This window comes from Panthera pardus, unplaced genomic scaffold (assembly GCF_024362965.1).
Source record: "Panthera pardus isolate Hobbes unplaced genomic scaffold, ASM2436296v1 HiC_scaffold_17, whole genome shotgun sequence".
NCBI classification, from domain to species: domain Eukaryota; kingdom Metazoa; phylum Chordata; class Mammalia; order Carnivora; family Felidae; genus Panthera; species Panthera pardus.
The window spans coordinates 53,765,475-53,776,174 of NW_026526732.1; the positions used below are offsets into that span (position 1 = coordinate 53,765,475).

Below are 10,700 nucleotides of genomic sequence, written 5' to 3' on the forward strand. Positions count from 1 at the left end.
CCAAGACTTTATACCTAATGTAATTGCAGTTTCAATACCCACCCCGTGCCACCCCCAGGAATGTAGCCTGTAACCAGTCAACATGGAATTACCTGGTTAGCACTAATGAGATAACCATCCCAATGGGAAGTCCCCTTTCCAGTCCCCTTAGGAAGGCGACCTTGCCTGAAACAATGCATTCTTTGCTAATAATGTCTTTTTTTCCACCCCCTTTCCACCTTTAAAAACCTTTCCTTCTTTATAGCTTGGTGGAGCTCTCTCTTCTACTGCTGGATGGGATGCCGCTCAATTCATAATAGTTTAACAAAGCCAGTTTGAGCTTCAATTTTACTCAGTTGAATTTTTGTTATATAGCAAGGCATCATTCGAGGCAGGTTTCATTACCACCCTCCCCAAGAATCTCTGGAGCTCCTGTCCTCTCTCCTCTGCCTCCTTCAGGCATGACACACCCTGGCAGAGCCGCCCCTAGTCATTACAGTGACTGTCTTAGGATTAATTTGGAGGACAACTATGAATGTTTTCAGCAGGGAAAGAGTGGGGATCCAAAAAACATTGAAGGTGTACCTGAAAGGGAATTGCATCGAGAAGAGGAAGTGGAAAGGATTCTCTGTTTTGGTATTATGAGGTAATAATGATAGCTAACCTTTATTTGTCACGTCCAGGCCCTGAAGTACGCACTTTATTTACAGTATTTAAGCCCTCACAAAGACCAAATCAGGTAGATACACCAAATGCTAAATGTCATGGGGTTAAGAATTCAGGCTCTGAATGAATAGACGCTTCTCTAAAGAAGACATCCGGATGGCCAACAGGCACATGAAAAGATGCTCAACGTCGCTCCTTCTCAGGGAAATACAAATCAAAACCACACTCAGATATCACCTCACGCCAGTCAGAGTGGCTAAAGTGAACAAATCAGGAGACTATAGATGCTGGAGAGGATGTGGAGAAATGGGAACCCTCTTGCACTGTTGGTGGGAATGCAAATTGGTGCAGCCGCTCTGGAAAACAGTGTGGAGGTTCCTCAGAAAATTAAAAATAGACCTACCCTATGACCCAGCAATAGCACTGCTAGGAATTTACCCAAGGGATACAGGAGTACTGATGCATAGGGGCACTTGTACACCAATGTTTATAGCAGCACTCTCAACAATAGCCAAATTATGGAAAGAGCCTAAATGTCCATCAACTGATGAATGGATAAAGAAATTGTGGTTTATATACACAATGGAGTACTACGTGGCAATGAGAAAGAACGAAATATGGCCCTTTGTAGCAACGTGGATGGAACTGGAGAGTGTGATGCTAAGTGAAATAAGCCATATAGAGAAAGACAGATACCATATGTTTTCACTCTTATGTGGATCCTGAGAAACTTAACAGAAACCCATGGGGGAGGGGAAGGGAAAAAAAAAAAAAGAGGTTAGAGTGGGAGAGAGCCAAAGCATAAGAGACTCTTAAAAACTGAGAACTGAGGGTTGATGGGGGGTGGGAGGGAGGGGAGGGTGGGTGATGGGTATTGAGGAGGGCACCTTTTGGGATGAGCACTGGGTGTTGTATGGAAACCAATTTGACAATAAACTTCATATATTGAAAAAAAAAAAAAGAATTCAGGCTCTGAGGTTAAGTCGAATCCCCTTACTTACCAGGTATGTGACCTTGGGCTATTATTTAACCCTTGGCCTTAGTTTCTCATTCATGAAATGAGAATAATATTGGAAAGATTAGGTTAAATGAGATGAACCTAAAGCATTTAGGATTAGAATACTGGGAAAGGGGGGCTTTGAATATAGTGATGCCCAGGCTCCATTTGGGACCAACTGAAGAGTATGTTCTGGCACTGATTTTTTTTTTTTTTTAATGTTTGCCAGATGAATCTAAAGCAGTGAAAACTGAGAACACTGAATTCAAGGTCTCTCTTCTTTACACTCCAGTGTTTGCCTTCTAGCTAGAGCTAGCTAGAACTATTGGCTTCTGCTCAAGAATAATGACAGACCATTAAGTATGCACAAGGGGGCAGGTCTCATACACATCTCAGTTCGTCTCTAGAACAACCTACCCCAGTAGGGACCATCCCTCTCATTTTACAGCATTTTTCCCTGGGTCACACAATGAGTGGTAGGCCCAGAATTGGAACAAAAGGCTGTGTGGGTCCATGGCATTTGCTCCTTCACCAACCCTGCAATTCTTATCTAGGTGGGCCACTTAGCCTAGAGAAACAGAGCTGGAAACAGGCAAACAAACAGAACTCCAAGTGCAAACCCAACCAACCCAAAGCTGGTGTTTGGCCAAATCTGTACCCATCAGGTTGTTTTCTTGGATCTCTCATGTGTTTTTAAAGTTTTTGAGGGGTGCCTGGGTGGCTCAGTCAGTTAAGCGTCCGACTTCAGCTCAGGTCATGATGTCACGGTTCATGGGTCCGAGCCCTGTGTCGGACTCTGTGCTGATAGCTCAGAACCTGGATCCTGCTTCAGATTCTGTGTCTCCCTCTCTCTGCCCCCTCCCACTCGCACTCTCTCTCTATCAAAAATCAAATAAACATTTTTAAAAAATTAAAGTTTTTGAACCAATTGGCAACATCTGAAAAGGAGGATATTTCACCTGAAAGTCAGATTTCTCATTCTTCTTGAGAAATAAGTAACTCTGGTAACACATGGCAACAATTAGCTGCTATGTGCTCTCCAGCTCACCTCTACATCATCAGACCCTCTTCATTTATGTCTCCTGACCGACCTCTAGACTTTGAACTTAGCCACCTAACTTGTATCTTCTGCCTCAACAGGGCACAACAGAGCTGGCTCCTTCCAGCTCATGAGCAGTGACTGTGCATATCCCTACCCAACTCTTTGTTCCGTGAATCAGACTGGTCACTCGGATTGTTGTGGGAGTTGTTACCCCACAGAAACTGGCGATGCTAACAGTCGAGTCTTTTGTGGGTTTTGTTTTGTTTTCGTTTTTCCTGAAAGTCAGTTTGCTGGCACACCATTGCCCCCACTCCACTCAGCTACTGTCTGGGGCTCCGAAGATGAAGATTTGTTCTAAGTAGAAAGTGAAGGGAACAGAAGCGTTTGAGAAACTACTTCAATTCTGGTAAGTAATTGATTATACATTGTCTAATTTTTATTATTTTTAAAGTTTATTTATGCTGAGAGAGAGACAGAGTGAGAGAGAGAGCAGGTGGGGAAGGGGCAGAGAGAGAGAATCCCAAGCAGGCGCCACACCACCAGCTCAGAGCCCAACGCGGGGCTCAAACCCTCGAACCTCAAGATCATGACCTGAGCCAAAGTCAGACACTTAGCCACCTGAGCCACCCGGGTGCTCCTGTCTAACCTTATTTTTAAAGTACTTGAACTTACTGTGATGGAGTAGATATCCAGAACAAGCCTCTTGATGAAAACTAAAGTTATATGTTTTACTATTTTTTAAAGTGAATCATTGAACTGGCAAGAAAGCAGGGAAACCACCAAAGTCAAAAACAAAGTTACGGTGGGACCCCTGGCAAGTGAGCAAGCTCCTAGAAAATCTGTCAAACAGCAGTGTCCTTGAGCTTCCACAATGACAGGTACCCAGTGGTGGAGACCCAGAAGATATACCCCGAAGCCTATCCAAGATCATGAGCATAATAAGAACCTATCCCAATGTAAATTGGCACAACCTCTATGGAAAACAGTAAGGAGGTTCCTCAAAATATTAAAAATAGAACAACCAGGGGCGCCTGTGTGGCTCAGTCAGTTAACTGGCTGACTTTGGCTCAGGTCACAATCTCACAGTTTGTGAGTTCAAGCCCCACGTCCAGCTCTGTGCTGACCGCTCAGAGACTGGAGCCTGCTTCAGATTCTGTGTCTCCCTCTCCCTCTCTCTCTGCCCCTCCCCCACTCATGCTCAGTCTCTGTCTCTCAAAAAATAAATGTTAAAAAATTAAAAAAAAAAATAGAACAACCATATGATCCAGCAATCTCACTTCTGGAGATCCAAAGGAAATGAAATAACTATCTCAAAAAGATATCTGCACCCCCAATATTCATTGCAGCATAATTCACAATACCCAAGGCATGTTTCCCAAGGCATGTAAATAACTGTCCACCGAGGGATGAAGGCATAAAGAAGATGTGGTGTATATACAATGGAATATTAGTTATAAAAAAGAAGTCCTGCCATTTGTGACAACATGGATGAAACTTGAGGGCATTATGCTAAGAAAAGTAAGTCATACAGAGAAGGAGTGTAGTGTCTCACATATATGTAGAATCTAAAAAAGTCGAATTCCTAGAATAGTGGATTGGTGGTTGCCAGGGGTTTTTTGTGAAGCAATGGAGAGATATTGGTCAAAGGGTATAAACTTTCAGTTATAAGATGAATAAGTTCTGGGGATCTAACGTACAGCACGGTGACTATACTTAACAACACTGTATTTTATACTTGAAAGTTACTAAGAGAGTAAATCTTAAATGTTCTCACCACACACACACACACACACACACACACACGAGTAATTACGTGAAGTGATGGGTGTGTTAACTAACCTAATGGTGCTAATCATTGCACGATATATACATATATCAAATAATCATGCTGTGGACCTTTTTTTAAAAAAATATGGAATGCTTCACAAATTTGTATGTCTTCTTTGCACGGGGGCTATGCTAATCTCCTCTGTATCATTCCAATTTTTGCATATGTGCTGCCGAAGTGAGCACACGCTGTATAACTTAAACTTACACAATGTTACATGTCAACTATACCTTAATAAAATTGGGAGAAAATATTTCACATAAAACACTTATATATTAAAAAAAAAGAACCTCTCTGATAAAACTGGGATTCCAAAGAGCCAAGTAAAGATGAATGTGAAATTGACTTGTTCTGCAGAAGAGGACCCCCCCAAAATTTGCCTGTATTGATCCGGTGCTGGATGGAGTAAAACCAAAAAGACATATGAATCTTCCTTGAGAGTTCATCACTACACTGTGATCTGCATGTAAGATTGTGATTTAAATTCCTGATACCATGGAATTTTAAAAACTTAATCAGTTCAAGTTTGGGGTACTCCAAACAACTGGAAAGAGCAGACACAATCCTCTCTGGAGAAGGAGATCTTGAACTTAGGCCCCAAAGAATGCCCACAGATAAAGTTTCAAGAACAGAAGTTTACAATCAGAAAACAAAACAGGGGCGCCTGGGTGGCTCAGTCGGTTGAGCCTCCGACTTCAGCTCAGGTCATGATCTCACACTCCCTGAGTTGGAGCCCCACATCGGGCTCTGTGCTGACAGCTCAGAGCCTGGAGCCTGCTTCAGATTCTGTGTCTCTCCCTCTCTCTGCTCCTCCCCTGCTCATGCTCTGTCTCTCTCTGTCTCAAAAATAAAAAAATAAAAAATAAAAAACATTAAAATAAAAAAACAAATAAAAAAAAAACAAAACAAATAAGGAAGCAAGCCTCCATAAGTAAGAGCAGATAGAAACAAAAAAAGATCAGATACACAAAGATTTACGATATTGCAATAAGCAGACCCAGAAAATAGGTGTGTTTAATATATTTCAAGAAATAAAAGAGAAGCTTAAAAATATAAGCAAAGAACAGAGTTCAAAAGAAAACAAAAGCTAAATAGATTTTAAATCAAAGACTTCTTATTTATTTTTAATTTTTTCTTCCCAACTAGAGTTTAGGTCCTTGAAGACCTCAGTGCCAGGCCGAATGCCTTATAGGTTATTGTTTGCCAGTTGAAGGAAGGAAGTACTCAATTCTTCTTTTGAAAGCCAGCAGTAAGAATTGAGTTTGTGACCACAGTTTCTAAATTCTATTATAAGATTCAACAAATCACTTCTAAATTTTTTTTTAATGTGTATTTATTTTTGAGAAACAGAGAGACAGAGCACAAGGAGAGAGACAGCGAGACAGAATCCGAAGCAGGCTCCAGGCTCCAAGCTGTCAGCACAGAGTCCAATGCGGGGCTTGAACTCACGGACCAGACCGCGAGATCATGACCTGATCCAAAGTCAGATGCTTAACCGACTGAGCCACCCAGGCACCCCCCAACAAGTCACTTCTAAAGGAAAGGAAGCCAGGAAGGCAGAATTAATGCAATGCTGCCAGCTGACAGGTCTGCGGCAGACTGCATTGGGCGTCATAAGTGGTGCATCCATTCCATTTCTCATTTGGGGAAAACTTGTACGTCTACTCCCTGGAAAATCTATTTTAAATGCCTAGTAATTGGAATCTTACATACAAATTACTTTAAAACATTGATGTGGTACTTTAAAGAAATCAAGGTCACATGGAACCATTCGTTATTCTTCAGACTTACATCTACCGGGTGCAATTTGGCATGTCCACTAGTGTGTAAAGTTTTCTAGAATAATCTAATACTAAAATCCCTACAGGGTGTGTTTCAAGGCTCACGAGACATGATTATTGCCTCTCCTACATTCACAGCTGGAAACGGAGTAAATTTGTGGAACAGGAAGACAGCAGAGGAAACATATAAAAGTTTGACAAATTTTGCAAGTCTGATGTAAACAATTTAAAATCCTCAAACTAGCAAGGTATGAGGTCTGTGCATATGTTACAGCAAAGCCTGGCATAGGAAAGTACTGGGTAAGCTACCACGGTTGCCTTATAAGGATGGTGTATTTGAGTTTGAATGTTATTTATTAGTGATGGTTTGAATGTCTTGGAAGAAGGTTTATCCTTTGCCAGAGGAACTTCTCTTTCAATTCAGGTCGTGGCAGACCCCTTCTTGGTGGCCTGAGTAGGGATCCTAGTGCCATTAGTGGGACCTGCGTTCTGAGTCCAGTCTGCCCACTTCAAGAAGCATTCAGGGCATCTGGCCTGAGCACCTGGGTTCTCACCAGGGAGGAAAGTCTGGTTGGTGGTTCGATCCACTCTTCTCCACGTGTTGGAAAGGCCTCACCTTCATTCTGTTGCTTGACTCTCTAGATAGTTCACGTTCCTTTAATAATCACATTTCTGCACCCTCTCAGGGGTTACCTGTGCTCATTTCTGGAGAGACTACGGATGCCAACAAAATAGGTGACAAAATCGCTAAATGAGACATATGTGAGGAAGAAGCCTCCAGGCCTCCAAACACGAGTCATTTTATGAAAGCGTAACATCTGAACCACACATATTTGCACGGCATTTAGAGCTCTTTTGCAACTTCAATTAATTCTCAAATGTATACTGTTAAGGGCTTCTTTTTTTTTTTTTTTAACTCTTAAACTTTTATAAAATCTGTATTTTGGAAACAAATAATGAAGCCAAGTGAATAATTCCATAAAAATCCACAATCCCTAGGGTACCTGTCCTGTTGAGGGAACTAACCAAACCCGTCACTTTGGGTCAGGCTTTCCTATTCACTATGGAGAGTGAAACTCACTTTGTAGTTTGTAGGGATCTTGCCCACCAATAAGATGAGGTTTGAGCCAAGCCCCCCCTTTTTTTCTCATTTGTTGTGTTATCAAACTACGTGGTTGAAGAGTGAATTGGTTGTCATGACAACCAACTGGAAGGGCTGTGACCCACAAGGAGCCTAGAAGTGGGAGATACTGTGGCCTGCACAGCTGGCCTTTCTCCAGTGCACAGGCAGCAGAGAGGAGAGTCCAACAGCCAGGGGATGGTTGGTGGCCTCAGAAACCATTCTCAGCTGTCCCCTGGACCTGACAGCTCAGTGGTAAAGTGGTGAAATCAACTTTCCTCACCTGCTGAATAGAGAATCAGAGCCTAGCTGGAGAAACCACAGGTGGAAGAATTCCATGAGGCTCAGTCTGAAAGAAGTCATTTTGACCTTTTCTCCCCTCCCCCTATAAACTCAGTATTACCAATAAGTTGTTCCTTTTAAACAAATTGATCCCCCAAGTGAACAATTAGAATTGCATTCCTATCTCAAGTATAAAAACTAGTTTCTAGTATGTTTTAAGTTAGTCCTCCTCCCCTTTTCCACAGTTGTAGTATATTAATATTGAAAGCAGGCTGGTCAGAATTCTTACATCATTGTTGCTTAACTTCTGGATTCAAGAAATACTCAGAAGATGAGAATGCTTGGAAAATCCCTTCTAGATGTCCTTAATGTGGTCCCGCCTAATGCTTTCATTCTCTCAGATACTAAAAAGAAAAAACAAAAGTTTATTAACCTTGAATCTTTCAACTTATCCAATAGGAAACAAAGGCACTTAAAATATTTTAAAAGGCATCTATATTTTGTACTTGTCCTATATCTATGAGGATGATACGCCTATCTTCTTTTTCAACATATACTTTCTTTTTTTCAGTTCTTTATTGAGAAATATAACATGCTTACAGAAAGTCAGAGAAGAGTTAACACTTTATATGACAGTACGGTTTACTGAATGGCTGTTAGGAGAACATCATATAACTAACACTCAGGTCAAGAAATAGAAGGAGTGCCTGGGTGGCTCTGTGGGTTAAATATCCGACTTTGGCTCAGGTCATGATCTTGCAGTTCATGGGTTTGAGCCCTGAATCAGGCCTTGTACTGACAGCACAGAGCCTGCTTCCGGTCCTCTGTCTCCCTCTCTCTCTCCAAAATAAATAAACATTTAAAAAATATATTTAAAAAAAGAAATAGAAGATTACCAGCACCCTAAAATCCCTAAAGTGCCCTTTCCCATCAAAGCCCTCCCCTATCTCCCTAAAAGTCATCACTCCTAAACTTGTGGTAATTTCTTTGCTTTTCTTTATAGCTTTCCACCTTGTTTGCAGCCCTAAACACTCTCCTTTGGTTTTTTTTTTTTTTAATTAAAATGTTTTAATGTTTATTGTATTTTTGAGAGAGAGAGGCAGAACATGAGCGGGGGAAGGTCAGAGAGAGAAGGGGACATAGAATCCAAAGCAGGCTCCAGGCTCTGAACTGTCAGCACAGAGCTCAACACGGGGCTCGAACCTATGAACCGTGAGATCATAACCTGGGCCAAAGTTGGATGCTTAACCGACTGAGCCACCCAGGCGCCCCTACACTCTCCTTTAGTTTTGCCTCTTTTTTTAAATTTTTTTTACCTTTATATGAATGGTATCACACTGCGTATGTGATCTCTACGTCTTCTTTTGGGTCTTACTTCCTCTCTGGATAATGTGAGGTTCACCCATATTGCTATGGGCTGCTCTGCTTCATTCATTTTTGTTGCCAAATAGTCAGCTGTATGAATAGCTCTCCATCTATGTATAATCTATATATAGTTAGTGTCTCTATTCAAATGTTGATGGCTAATTGGGCTGTTTCCATTTCAGTGCAGTTGAGAACATTGTTGCTCTGGCATTCCTAGGCATGCGTGCATGACTTCAGTCTATACTTGATAGAGGAGTTTCTGGGTCATAGGCATCTCCCGCTTCACTGAACACTGGACTGTTCTCTGAAGTGGTTGTACCGTTTGCACTCTCACCAGCACCGGATGTGTGCGCTCTTTGTCCACATTCTCACTAGCAATTAAAATTGTTGAACCATTTAATTTTGTTAGTTTCTTTTAGTGATGATTTAGATTTGAGATTTACTGAGCATCTGCTAAGAAGCAGTGCCGATACTAGGAATTTCTCTGTGTATTTAATTATCATAAAGTCACAACAGCCCCCGAAAGGAGATGATGTTCTCTCCATTTCATAAATGAGGAAAATGAAAGCCACAAGCTAGAAGTTTCCCAGCAGAGGCCGTGACAAAAGTGGGACCAGAAGCCAGGTCTGGCGGACTTACAAAGACCGCACACTCTCCACGTTCCTACGCAGTCTCCATCCCTGACCTCTGCTTCCCCTCATCAGCATCTGGAAGACAGATGGCTGGGTCAGAAGTGTGTTGCTTAGAGTCCACCCCAGGCCCTTGCTGGGCACCAGGCCCCGGTTCTGACCTCACACACACCTCACAGACTCCACCACCTGAAGGGAACTTTACAGGTCACACTGCACTCACCCAGCTGAACCACATTTCTCTTGTTATGAAGGATTCCTCTTAAACACTCTTTTAAAACTAGTTTATTCTGTTTTGTTTATTGCCCGGAACCCCACTTCCTTCTCCTTCAGCTCAGCCTTAGTCCTTTTGCAGGGGGATCTTCCCTCCCAGACTCTGAGCTACTTGAATACAAAGACTGTGTTTTAATCCCTTTAAAAAAAATCATGTGTTGTGAGGAGGTGTCAAAGGGTGTGGAGTTTCAGTTATATAAGATGAATAAATTCTGGGGATCTGTACCAACATAGGACCTGTAGTTAACAATTCTGTATTACATACTTAAAATTTTGCTAAGAGGGGAGATCTTATGTTAAGTACTCTTATCACAAAAGAAAAAAAAGGGGCACCTGGATGGCTCAGTCAGTTGAGTGACTTCACCTCGGGTCATGATCTCGCAGTTCACGAGTTTGAGCCCCACGATGGGCTCTGTGCTGACTGCTCGGAGCCTGGAGCCTGTTTCAATTCTGTGTCTCCCTCTCCCTCTGCCCCTCCCCTGCTCATGCTCTGTCTCTGTCTCAAAAATAAATAAACATTAAAAAAAAGAAAAAAAAAGTAATGAAAAGAAAGAAAAAAAGAAATGGGGCAAAAATAAACTTTTAGAGGTGATGATGAATAAGTTTATGGCCTTGATGGTGGTGATGGTCTGGGAGAGCACATACTTATCTCCAAACTCATCAGGTTGTATACCTTAAATATATACAGCTTTTTGAGTATCAGTCATACCTCAGTAAAGTGGGTACAATATGATGAAA

At 41.8% G+C, this 10,700-nt stretch overlaps 1 non-coding gene across 1 annotated transcript; it reads right to left on the minus strand.

The window, feature by feature from the left end:
• Positions 1 to 4,590: 4,590 nt before the first annotated feature.
• Positions 4,591 to 4,697, minus strand: LOC128777837 (U6 spliceosomal RNA). The gene has a single exon (XR_008423156.1). It is a non-coding gene; the product is annotated as a U6 spliceosomal RNA (small nuclear RNA).
• Between the last annotated feature and the right edge of the window lie 6,003 nt (positions 4,698 to 10,700).